The sequence below is a fragment of the Papaver somniferum genome, chromosome 2, assembly GCF_003573695.1.
Source record: "Papaver somniferum cultivar HN1 chromosome 2, ASM357369v1, whole genome shotgun sequence".
NCBI classification, from domain to species: domain Eukaryota; kingdom Viridiplantae; phylum Streptophyta; class Magnoliopsida; order Ranunculales; family Papaveraceae; genus Papaver; species Papaver somniferum.
Genome location: NC_039359.1, coordinates 5651159 through 5665298, shown reverse-complemented (window position 1 = coordinate 5665298; position 14140 = coordinate 5651159). Strand labels below are relative to the sequence as shown.

The window sequence follows — 14140 nt, the reverse complement described above, 5'->3', positions numbered from 1 at the left end:
GTTGTGCTTTGGTGTACCCTTTTACCCTCATTGTTCTAGGAAAAGGAGATCTCATAAGTGAATTAAAAGAAATTTCAGGTTCAGATTCAGATACCTCTACATGATCAAAGGTAGTAGTTTCTTCAAATTTCTCAACAGTATCATCATGAGACACCTCATCAACATCCAATAATGTTAATCCAGGTTTCACACAAACATGATTGGGTGTGAATAATTGATCACAGTTAAAACAAAGACCTTGAGCGCGTCTTTCTCTTTGTTCAGCTGGTGATAATCTTCTAGCTCCTGGAGGTAAAGAACATTTATTTTATGGGTTAGGCTGTACTGTTGCAGCAGGTCTGAATTGAGGAGGACGATAAGGTTGACGAGTAACAGCCTTATTAACTGCGTCATAAGCTTATTCTTGATGAATGGCTTCGGTAAAAGCCTTAGTTAAGGTTTGTGGTGCCAAAAATTTAACCGTAGTGCCAATATGAGGTTTCAAAGAACGAATAAAACAGCTGATCAAGAAATCCTCAGGAAAATCAACAAAGTTCAATAGATGTTCAAACTCAGGGATATGTTCACGTACAGTACCTTTCTGCTCAATTTTCCTTATATCAATCCTAGCATCCAAAAAAAATTCTGGAGCAAATCTTGCACGAACCAAAGTGAAAAATTGTTCCCAAGTAGTAACTTTAGTGTTGGTTTTCTTCCATTTATACCACTGATTAGCTTCACCTTTAAGATGTGCAGAAGCTACAATAATCTTAAGAGTATTAGAAGCATTATAAACACTAAAATATTTATCTGCATTGAAAATCCAACCATCGGGATCTTCACCAGTAAAATTAGGAAATTTAATACTAGGTCGCAGCTATTGTTGTTGACCATTATTAGGTGGAGGTGGTGGCGGAGGTGGTGGAGGTGCATCTTCAGGACGATGTTGCATCTGAGGTAAAAATTCTCCAAACACGTTGTGTAAAGAATTCTCCATGGTTATTGCGATGGTATTGTTGAGTGTTGTAGTAAGCTTGGTAACGAGAACATCACCTTGTTGTTTACGTTGCAACAGTTTTTCTGCCATCTTCTTGTTATGCGTATCTTCATCATGGAGATGGAGCTTAGTAATAGTTTTTGCGAGATTGTTAATTTTTTCAGCTACACCTTCAAGACTGTCATCATGTTTTTGAGATGTTCAGTATAAAACATCGTGAGAAAAAAAAAATTGGTCAAGTTTTTGAGATTTATCTTAACCTGCTTTTATCCAGGTGTTAGGGTTCTAAACCAAAAGTGACGTGAAGATTTTATGCACAGAACGAAAGTGATGTGAAGATTGTATGCACACGAATTTAAATAAGAAAATCCCTAAGATAATCCCTTTGAATTGGGGGTTATCCACCAGCTCTGGGAAGGAAAAACTAAATAAACTGAGTTGTTATATTGATTGATAATTATTACAACTCAAAGCTAAGTATTTATATCCTATTAAACTTGTTGGTTAAGCAATAATTAAAATGATTTTAAGAAGTTTAACTAAACAGGGAAACTGAGTTAAATAAGGAAGCTAATTAAGAGAACCTAAGCAACTAAAAAAGGAAATAGAAAATAGATGGTGTTGGTGTCGTAAAAAATTCATCCTCAAAACCGTAATTCCAATTATAACAACATCAACTCCTTCTTCTCCCGATCTCAATTACATCAACCCCACCAACAACAATCAGCTGTTAATGTTTTCCCCTAAGTTTCTGATATCATAATCACAAAATCTTTTCACAGAATCACGAGCAGAGATGAACAAGGGAAAGAGAGAAAGAAAAAAGAATAAAAATGAAGAAGAATAAGAAAGAAGAATTAAGAGTTTATCTTCTCGGTTTGGTGAAGATAAGTCCGACCAAAATTAATGAGGCACCCAGTGCTCTAGATAAGGACAGCCACAAGGATAAGATTGAAATTCCTATTTTACCCTCAGTAACCAAATTGATAAATCTTCATCATCCGGTATCCGATTGACACGTTCGAGTAGTCCATTTCGCATAAATTTTTGATATCTATCCAATGATACGAGTCTCATCTCCAGGTTATTGTTTGATTAATTTATATTAGTTAATGTTCATGTTTAACTAATCGAGTTGGTTAAACATTCTTTTGACCGGTCTAATAATGTTGACGAGATTGCGGATCCTTACAGGATCTCACCTTGAGTATCAAGGAATATCTTTCAATAATAAATTATAATGTTTGTGCGCATGTTCAAATTACTCACTATGTCGACATCTTGAACTTTCCTATTTTACAAACCCAATTTCCAAAGCCACACAAACCCTAAAGTGTACGTGATTATAAAAATCAGTTTTGCATATGGGGATCGGTTCTACCATGACTTCCAATGTAGGTAGGGATAGGTTCTACCTTTACTCCAAACATAGGTAAGGATCGGTATTACCTTGACTCCAAATAGGTATCGGTTTCACCATGGTTCCCAATATAAGTAGGGATAGGTCCTTCCTTAGATCTTCAATAAAAATCGGACCACTAATCCTATTGATTTTTTTCAACTACGAAACAAGTTTGTAAGAATACTTCCTTAAACTCATGTAATCAAACATAGTTTTCTAGGCATGAAATCAATCCTAAGTGGATTGCACCATCTAATAAAAAGTTACAAAAATTATGTCTATGTCGCAATTACGATGTTCAAAAATAAGCGTTATACTTCGTAACTCAATATATTAATATCGTAATAAAACTTGTATATTCTTCCTTGACACTTTGATCATAATAAGATGATCAAGTCTCTAATACCAGAGTTTCATGTATGTAATTTCGCATATTTTGTTTTCAATCTAAACGACTTGAAAATAACGATGTAGAGATGGAAACAAGTTAAGTCATGTATTACTAACCTCAAGTAGTAGAAGGATGATGTCTTCGTTGATGTCAATACGTCTTCATAATCTTCAGTTCTTCAGAGTAATACTTGCATGTCTCAACCTTTCTAGACTTCTTAGTCCAAACTAACGAAGTTGACTCTAGTAGTCTAATCAAGAGACTTTTGAGTTTTGATATTAAAATATGACAACCAATCTTGACATACCAACGTTTGGCGGGTTCAACCGAGCAATGCTCTAAAATTGTGGAGCGATTAAAACTACCCAAATTATTTAAAGATGGTTCCAAAGGAATTTTATAAGTATTATTTTCACAATGTTCTCTTATTTTATTGAGAAACACATATTTCCTGACATTCTCATAAATACGTAGGTTGATTGTAAAGTCATTTGTTTATCTCCCTAACTTCGTCACCTCAAATGCGAAGGTAAATTTAATGACTAATTAACTTATCGTTCATTTATTCGAATCTAATAAATGTTTTTGCTCAGTTAATTTTACTTCTAGTTTTCTTGTTTAATGTTCATCTTAGGGAGTTTGTGTTATATATGAAAAAACGGGGGTATAACAACCACACCCAATAATTCGTTCAGCAATTTGTATGGACTAACTCCAATATATTCCGAGAGTGTTAGAGCACTGCTCGGTCGAACTCGCAAGCGTTTCTATCTCAAAATTGTTTGTCAAGTTTAGTTGTCAAAACTGTAAGTCTTGATTTCTAGTCTACTTATATCTATGTCCCGGATTAGGATAAAATGTGTAGTTGAGCTTTAGACTTCACGGCGTTCATAGATTGAAAACAAAGATCTACTGAGGGAATCTTGGAGGAACTTCATCAACAAAAGGTATGTGGAGACTTGAACTCATCTATCACTCAGAAGTCTATTCTATTCTTTCTCCTATTGAGACTAAGTCGTATAGCTATATAGACTTTAATATTATACACATTTGATATTTCGAGCTGAGTTCAACTTGCTTATATGTTTTTCGAAATATGTGTTGGAAAGATTTTTGCTTTAACTACGTTCATCATTATTCTTGACGAAAGTCAAAAGATGATCATGTGAAATTACGTAATTTGTGTGAGACAGCCATTTGATGTAGACTCGAAATGTTTCGTATTCGATCATTTGAAAATTGCTTATAAGTTAATAGTCTGTGTGAGATAGCTATTGTCGTCTTCTAAGAATGTTTCAATGATTGATATAGGAGTTTTGAACAATTAATCATTGTCTGGATATAACACAGTATGCATACCTGTATGCAAACTATTGTAAGAACGATTCAGGTCCGGGAACCAAGTATGCATACCCGTATGTGAATGGTTTTTACTGTGAAAGTCCGGGAACTAAGTTTGCGCACCCGTTTGCAAACTGTTTCACATGAATGCGGTCTGGAACGACAGTATGCGTACCTGTTTGCGAACTGTCACAAAAGATCATGTCCGGAACGACAATATCCATACCCATTTGCGAACTGTCTGAAAGGATTAAGTTCGGAACTTAAGTTTGCGTACCCGCTTTCAAACTTATTTGGTTAATTTCTAAATTTGGTTAAGTATGATTTGATACTCATGAACAAATATATTTATATATTAAGGAATGTAATCTTTGCAAACCGTCGCTAAAATGTTCATAAACTGATTCTTTTGAATCAATCCGATTTTGTTTCAATTGTGTCTTGTATACTTCTATGAGAATATAAACAATTAAACAACTCTATGAGCAACACAATTATATTCATTTGATTATCATTTGGTCTAGTGTTAAGATGAACATGGTTAAGACAAAATTGTTCATATGGAACTTCGGGTGACTGTTATTGAGCTAAGTCAATATACGTTTAGGTACGGTTACCCATATCTAAATGAAGGTATATTTAATTTTTCTGTAACAAGCTAAGACCATCTAACAGTGGGAAGATATTAGCTAGAATCTTAAATCATGTTTCATCTAACGGGGAATATTGATTGCTTCGTTCCAAAGTTATCAAACCCTGATTTGAAGACTATGTAAGGGAGAACTCTAGCAACTGGGAAACCTAATCCCCATACCTCATGTGTGATATTAGTTGCGACTAGAGTCGATTCTCCTTTAACCTAGATTTTTCCTAAAACCATTATAGGTTAACAACTTGAAGACTTCATTGGGATTATGAAGCCAGACCCAACTATTTTCTCTGTACTTGCGTGTTCTGATCTTACTTGTTCTATCGTATTGAGTGTTATCTTCTCCAAGAGTTGCTCGAGATTTATATCCGATAAGTAAGATATAAAAAGTAATCACAAAGCTCTTCGTCTCATTCTCTGTGATTCCAATAATTTGTTCTACTACCATATAGTTAAGTTATTGTGAGGTGATTGATATTTCTAGGTTGTTCTTCGGGAATATAAGACTGAATTATCAATTGGTTCTTCTTCACCTTGATTTATCGAAAGACGGAATAAAAACTTCGTAAGTATTTCTGTGGGAGACAAATTTATCTATCAGAATAGACTTTTCTGTGGGAGACAGATTTGTTTATCAAGTCTTCGACTTTGGGTCGTAGCAACTCGTAGTTGTGGGTGAGATCAGCTAAGGGAATCAAGTGCGTAGAGTCCTGCTGGGATTCAGAGACGTAAGGAATACGACCGTACCTTAATCAGTGTGAGATTGGTTAGGGCTCAACTACATCCCAGTTCGAAGTTAACTTGTAGTAATCTAGAGTCTGTAGCGGCTTAATATAATGTGGTGTTCAAATCTGGACTAGGTCCTGGAGTTTTTATGCATTTGTGGTTTCCTCGTTAACAAAACTTCTGGTGTCTGTGTTATTTCTTTTCCGAATTATATTTGTTTATATAATTGAAATATAACAGGTTGTGCGTAGTTCAATCAATTGGTAAATCCAACCTTTGGTTGTTGATTAAAATTGATTGACACTTGAACATTGGCCTTTTGTACCATTCAAGTTGTTTCTCATAATAATCAGGCTCACGAATTCTATATGTTCTCTTTGCTGATTACACTGAGAAACAAAGATATAAATCTGGATATATTTTCCTTGATTGAGTCTGATTGTCTAGCTGATTCTCTTGAAAGTATATTGGAGTTAGTCCATACAGATTGCCTAAACGAAATATTGGGTGTGGTTGTTAGACCCCCGATTTTTCAGAGAGCACCAACTTAAGAGCGATCTCAATTAAGAGATATATCAAAGAGCTTAATCTCAATTTCTCAATACAATCTGTAATCAAACAGAGAGAAATCTGTGAGCCCGATTGATATGAGAAATAGCTTGGACGGTACCAAAGACCAATGCCCAAGTGCCAATTAATTCTTATCTAACAATCAAGATCGGATTTACCAATTGATTAAACTATGCACAACCTGTGATATTTCAATTATATAAACAAATATAATGCGGAAAATAAATAACACAGACACCAGAAATTTTGTTAACGAGGAAACCGCAAATGCAGAAAACCCCATGACCTAGTCCAGATTTTAGCACCATACTGTACTAAGACGCTACATACAATAGCCTACTACAAGTTAACTTTGGACTGGAATATGGTTGATCCCTAACCAAGTCTCACACCAATTAAGGTACAGTCGCGTTCCTTACGCCTCTAGAACCACGCCGGATTCTACGCACTTGATTCCCTTAGCTGATCTCACCCATAACTAAGAGTTGGTATGACCCGAAGTCGAAGACTCATAAACAAATATGTCTCCCACGGAGAAGTTTATTCTGATAGATAAATTTGTCTCCAACAAAATTACCTACGAAGTTTTTGTTCCGTCTTTTGATAAATCAAGGTGAACATGGATCAATTGATAAATCTGTCTCCCACAAAAGTACTTACGAAGTTTTTGTTCCATCTTTTGATAAATCAGAATGAACAGGAACCAATTGATAATCCAGTCTTATACTCCCGAAGAGCAGCCTAGAAATATCAATCACCTCACAATAACTTAACTATATGCTAGTAGAACAAGTTATTGCGGAATCACAAAGAATGAGACGAAGAGCTTTGTGATTACCTTTTATATCTTACCTATCGGAGATAAATCTCGAGCAATTCTTAGAGAAGATAGTACTCAATACGATAGAACAAGTAAGATCAGAATACGCAACTACAAATAAAATAGTTGGATCTGGCTTCACGAATCCCAAATGAAGTCTTCAAGTCGTTAACCTATAATGATTTTGGAATAACCTAGGTTAAAGGAGAATTGACTCTAGTCGCAACTAGGACACAGGAAAGTGTCGGGATTAGATTTTCCAGCTGCTAGAGTCTCCCTTATATAGCATTTCAAATCAGGGTTTTCTTTCAATCAAAGCTAAGATAGCTCAGTAACAAAGCATTCAATATTCACCATTAGATGAAAACCTGATTTAAGGTTCAAGCTAAGTATGCTTAAAAACAAAGCAATATCTCTCCACCGTTTGATGGTCTTAGCTTGTTACACACAAATGAAATATACCTTCATTTATATATGGGTAACCGTACATAAACGTGTATATTGAGTTGTCTCAATAACAGTTAGCCGAAGTTAGCCATATGAACACTTTTGTCTTAACCACATTCATATAACACATCTAGATCAACTATGATGATCAATCAATCATGAAAGATAATCAAATGAATCTAATTGCGTTTCAAATAAAGTTGTTCAATTGTTCATTATCTCATAGAAATATATATGAACCAATTGAAACAAAATTGGATTGATTCGTAAGAACATTAAGCCACGGTTTCCAAAGATTGCATTCCTTAATTCACAAATGTTTTAGTTAATGAGTATGAAAAACATACTTAATTGATTTTAGAACTTTAACCACTAAGTTTGGAAACAGGTACGCAAACTATAGCTTCTGAACTTTGGTCTTGTCTAGCCGTTTGCAAACGGGTATGCAAACAGTCGTCCCGGACCTAACTCAGGTAGAACCGTTTGCATACTAGTATGCAAACAAGGTTTCCGAAATTCAACAATTAAAACCGTTCGCATACTAGATATGTAAACAAGGTTCCCGGACCTGAATCATACCAAAACAGTTTACCTACTAGGTACGAATATTGTGCTGTATCCAGACAAAGGTTTTTGTTCTAAACTCCCATTTCAATCATTGAAACATCCTTAGAAGACGAAAATAGTTGTCTCACACAAACTATTAGCTTTAAGTAATTTTCAAGTGATCGATTGATCAATACGAAACATTCCAAGTCGACATCAAATGATCGTCCCACACAAATTATGTAAGATGTTTCAAGGAAATTTCCACATGATCATCTTTTGACTTAATATTTAGTTTCCAACAAATAAATTGTTTCCAACTAAACTCGTCAAGAATATGATGAACGTAGCTAAAGAAAAAAGCTTCCAACACATATTTCGTTAAATAGATAACCGAGTTAAACTCAGCTCGAAATATCAAATGTGTATAATATAAAAGTCTATATAGATATACGACTTAGTCTCATTAGGAGATAGAATAAAATAGACTTTTGAGTGATAGACAAGTTTTAATCTCCACATACGTTTTGTCGATGAAGTTCCTCCAAGCTCTCCTCAGTATATCTTCGTCTTCAATCGATAAACGCCGTGAAGTCTAAAACTCAACTACACATTCTATCCTAATCCGAGACATAGCTATAAGTAGACTAGAAATCAAGACTATAGTTTTGATCAACTAAACTTGAGATAGAAACGCTTGCGAGTTTGATTGAGAAATGCTCTAAATATATACATATATATGTATATATGTGAGAGATCAACAAAGTGGGTCATGTTCAATGATCTGAAGCTACGTACGTCTTTGTCTCTTATTTCTAATGACTTTTAATGATTGATGCTAAAACATTAAAAATCAAGCGTTGTAATATTAAAAAAAAGTACATACCAAGTAAATAATGCAGTGTTATCCATATATATGAATAATATTTGCTGGGTTTAATCGTAAACATATTGAATTGTTTTTTTTCCCGGTACTTAAACATGTGTTTTAATTCGTATCCACTATATAAAATTATAACTATTTCTTAAGTTATTTCCTAAAATAAATATTAATATTAATTTGAAAGTAACGGGAAATACAATGAAAATGTATCTCATATATTTATTAAACTTATTTTATAACGAATACAACTTTAAATAAGAAATTGAAAAAGCTCACGCACTTGAATATGTTTAAGAAAGTTAAAGTTTTCAAACACTAACAAATCTAAATCCTAAATCATTATAGTAATGTTGTGCATGATGGATTATTTAGAAGAAAAAAACCATATTGCGTCATGTTTGCTTTCTTCAAATCAAAACTTTTGTTACGAATAAACAATTCCCTCATGATTTTCGTTGTCTGTAAAATTGGAATTATGATGTGCAGATTTATTTATTTTATTTATTTTTTTTATAACAAACCAGGTTAACTTGATCTTCCTTTAAAATTATTATTAAACCAAAAATTCACAAAAATGATGAGCGTTGTTATACCATACATGTCCAGATCGATACAGTTGTTAATAACCTTTCTTATATGTTCATCCACGTTACGATGAGTGATATGAATTCATATTTTTCTGGTGTTACAGTGTTTATAAAACGTTCCTTCTGCGTACACTGTGAACATCATCCCTCAGCACATCAAGAATTTTACCTATATGTATGATCAACCCATCGAACGTCACAACCTCGTGATCATACATATAGGGAGTATTTCCAAAATCTACAAATTTTTTACGTTCAAATTATATGTTGTCCTACATATTTCCGCTGAACAAGAATCTGTTTAGTCTACAGTATGAACCTCGTTTATTGTTTCAAGTGAATCTACCACCGTGCAATGGAAAATATACTAAGAACATTCATACCCTAGCAATTTGGGTTCCTTTCCTCATTATGAGCTCTTTCATTGGCATCCCTAGTTACAATAAAGTCGCCAACGACACACCAAATACAATTCCTCCCAAAATACAATTCTCTTGTCTCTCTTTGCTGAACAGTATACATTCGTGATAGAAAACCTGAAATATCCTTTACGACTTGTGAAATGGACCACCAATGAAAGTTTTCCTTCAAACTTTCCTCGATTTTTGAAAACATCGTCTCTCCATGTGAATAACCAACCGCTATTTTCATCGGTACTCGTGCAACATTGTTATGTAACAATGTCTATAGTCGGTGTGAAAAAATCATTCAATTGCAATTTTTTTAATTTTTTTTTGTTTCTTTGAATCACGGAATAACAAACTGGACTATCTAACTAAATTAATTGCTTAATATTTCCTTTGTCACTTAACCCATGTGCATTTCACATCAAGAGTTTGATTTTTGTCTCGATTTGGTCTATATGCATCTCATATTGTTACCGCATCTTTCTCAATTCCAGTGATATTGTCATTCAACGAGTTGTTGTAAATACGTGATATTGACGCCAAAAAAATATTAAATATTTCAGTTTTCATCTTCTATTGTGTGGAAAATGAAAATCCTTCAAAAGATAATTTATTTATTTAATGCGTTGTTCACCATAAATTGAATACAATTGTCTGTTTAATAATTAACAGAGACATGTTTATAACTATTGCATTATGTATGGTTGGAAAGAGAAATCCATTAGCATTTCCTGTTATACATTTAATGGAAAACTTTAAAGAAGAATACAATACGGAGATTGCAGGAATGCGAAAAAAATATGAGAAAATCTAAAGAATATAATTGACTAACTAACTTAAAAGTATTCTTAAGCTTAAAACAACATCTTTCTCTAAACATCATCCGCCTTTACGGAAGCTTGGACTATCTGAATTATAAGCTAAATGAGTTATAGCTAACTTAGGAAAGAAATGACTAACTAACTAACCATAGAGCTACCGGACTTTAGGAATGACTAAATTTAGAAAACAAAGAAAAATAACTTAACTTCTTTTCCACATTTTAACCCATGTGGCGTACTGCATCAGTCTCACCTTCTTGAGAAAAACTCGACCTCTAGTTAGATGTGAATACCATGAGCTCATCATCTCCAATAAAAGTGAATTTTTCATGTAATTGAACACATAGGATATTTATTGTCTTTAAGAAGATTAATGTGTAAGCATTGTCATTGATTTGCTTCATTACTTTAAATGAACCATATTTCTTCAAATTGGTCGTGTTATAACTACCAATTGGAAAATATTCCTTCAAAAGAACGATGCAAAATATCAAATGAAGAAGAATTTTATTGTTGCGGTAGGTGACATTCATATAGGTAAAACCAAAATTATTATACAAAAGAGAGAAAAATGTTAAAGTCATGTACGTATGTGAAACCTTCACGAGTTAAGATTATAAAGAAGAGGTCTAAATCTCTTGGTGATTGGCGGATACTGTTAATGTCTATTCAACATGTCATACGATTGAGCTGATTCGAAATCTTGATGACATGGTGAAAGAGAGGATAAGATGATGCATTTGAAGTTCGCTTAAATAAATTATTGTGATAAACGTGGATGTAGGGAGGTGATAGAGGGGATGTTAGAGATGGATTATTAGTGAGTTGAAATTGAAAGACAAAAAGGCTTTCAATACAATATATTTGGATGTTGGGAGAGTTGTTGTTGGGACTTAACTAGTGTACTAAAATTTATGAGAACCATATGAATTATTTCTTATCTCACAATCTAAGCTTTTAGACTTCTTTTAAAATATTTAAGGAATTGATGCGAGTGTCTGGATTTAGTCATTGATGTTTGTTCTTTTTAGAAAAAATAAATAAATAAAAAACTTTTTGATGCCTTAAAAAGATCTTCAACTTACCCACTTGGTAATATATTCCAATACATGTAAGTAACATAATGTCACCATTCTTCTATAGTTCTAAAGAAATTAGGAAACCTAAAGCGGAGTTATCAACTTCTTGATCTTTGTCAATGGAGACGGGTGTTTAAAAAGTATCTGAGATGATAAGATGCAATGAAAAGCCTCCTTATAATGTAGCAAGGACTCATGCTTATTAGGTCTCCAAGCTATGTTTCTTTATAAAGATATCAACAAGCTTAAATTATAAGTAACTTATCGATGCATATCGGAAGCGTTAAAATCGATAAAATTGTCGCAACGGAGTAAAAATAGATAAGTAACCAATAGATTGTTCAGACCTCAAACTATTCTTAGAACAACGACTATGGATAGAGATAATTAAAATCTCGCGTTTCCGAAAAATCACAACTATGGGTGAGATGATTATTTTGACTTCAGGTTGAAACCGACTATAAATAAAAATCACAATAAAGTTAAACAAACTTTAACAATAACAAAATAATTTTAATAATTAAAAGAACCTATAATTTTTCGTTTTTGGAGCTCCTTATATAGATAATTCCTTCTAAACAAACTCTAAACTTAACAAAAATATAAAAAACTTGTTTCCCAAGGTGTCTACTACCTTTAAGCAACTTTTCCAACTTATTAAAACTCTTAAATAAACTTCTAGACTATCCTAAAATTACCCTAAGGCCTTGTTTGGTAAATTTATGATTATCTATTTATGACTATAATCATAAATAGATAAATGATTTTGGTATAATCATTTTAAAAATAAATTTTTCCAAATACTTTTTTTTCAAATAATTGATTATTTTAGAATGATGATCTAGAAAAGGAGAAGAAAGGTTATTTGGTTTTTGGTACTCACATTTTGACCAAAAAATGGCTTTGGTCTAACATTTGTCCAGCCATTGCATTTGGTCTAAAGACCAACGTTGACTCTCATTGACCCAGTTAAGTCTTGACTTTCAATTAATAATTATTAAATTAATTAATTAAAATCTAATTAATAAACAAGTTTATCATTATACCCATTAAATTTGTAGACACCACTAAGAACACTCATTTTAATCTTCTTTGAAGAAAAAAATCAAACACTTAGCATGCAGTTTCTGTGGGTGAGAGGGCCAATTTGTGGATGATTTCGATCTTCCTTCTATATTCTTCTTCACCTGCAAATCTGTGTTTCACAACATGCAACATATGCTCGTTACAGTCAAGCTGAAAGACACTACATATCTCAACCAACCATCAATGAAATCAACGACAAATGCAGCCACTCAAGGCTATTTTCCCTGTAGCAACAAAATCCAATTCTTCATTTTTTTTCATTCACGAACACAGTTGAGCCTTTATTACCAATATTGGCCTCCAAAATCTTGTCAAACCCTGCCGAGAACACCGCAGAATTCAGAGAAAACCCTGTTTAATGTGACATATAGTACTGCAATGCAGAGACTCCTTTGGAAACTTTCTTCAAACAGCCACAGGGTATGAATTGTTATGGCAGAAATGAATTTTTTGTGTACTTCTAACCCTTGTTTATCTCCTTCCCTGCAGAGAATTCAAGCATCAACAACTACATTAATCATCCATAAGAAAAAATAGCAAGAACAACTTGCTTCTTCACTGATTTTAATGGATCTACAGTAGAGATGTAAAACAACACTACTACTACATAAGAAGAAGAAATTGATGATGTGAAATCAAGATCAATCCAATCAACTCCAAAAGCACTATAATTTCCCCAATTCACAACCCTAAAAATCAGAGAAACCAACCGAATCCTAACAAAATCAAAACCCCATCTTTAAGCCTAAATTGTCTCAAATCAGATGCAATTGCAGCAAAAACAGTTTTAACAATCGATTCACCATCGATAGAGGCAATTTCATCAAATCCGCCTTCTTTGCCGGTTAATTATACTCACTAATTCAATCAAATCGATCAATAGTAGCGGTTTTAACAATGGATTTCAGCTTCGTTCTTCGGCTTCTGAAATTCATCTTTTGCATAAAACCCATCACTAGAATTTTGTTCTTCCTCATTTTTTCAATATCAGTTTACTAAAGCAAAATATGACGTTGCAACAAGATGAAGCAAAAAAATTTGATAAGGCAGAGAAAACAGAATTAGTGTGTAGAACTGTAGATTTAGGGGATTTATTGGGAACCATTTGATTTAATGGTTTAGTTAGGAACCATCGTATTTAGGGGTAGACTTGTAAACTCAGATAATTTATTTTAGAAATTTAATAAAATTTAGGTCAATAACGGTCAAGGATTGTCAATGTTGGTTTTTAGACCAAATGCAAAGGCCGGACAAATGTTAGACCAAAGCCAGTTTTGGATCAAAACCCGAGTACCAAAAACCAAATAACCCGGAGAAGAAAGAACAATGATGTAGGATTTTTTTTAGTCTTGTGTTGTTTTTTTTACCTCTCTCTTGATAGTTTAGAGAAAATAAGAAAAAAAAATAAT

At 33.3% G+C, this 14140-nt stretch overlaps 1 long non-coding RNA gene across 1 annotated transcript; it reads right to left on the bottom strand.

The window, feature by feature from the left end:
• Positions 1-12666: 12666 nt before the first annotated feature.
• On the bottom strand, positions 12667-13925 carry LOC113352932. Its single transcript, XR_003360994.1, has 2 exons — positions 13591-13925; positions 12667-13214 (listed from the first exon to the last, which is right to left on the bottom strand). It is a non-coding gene; the product is annotated as an uncharacterized LOC113352932 (long non-coding RNA).
• Between the last annotated feature and the right edge of the window lie 215 nt (positions 13926-14140).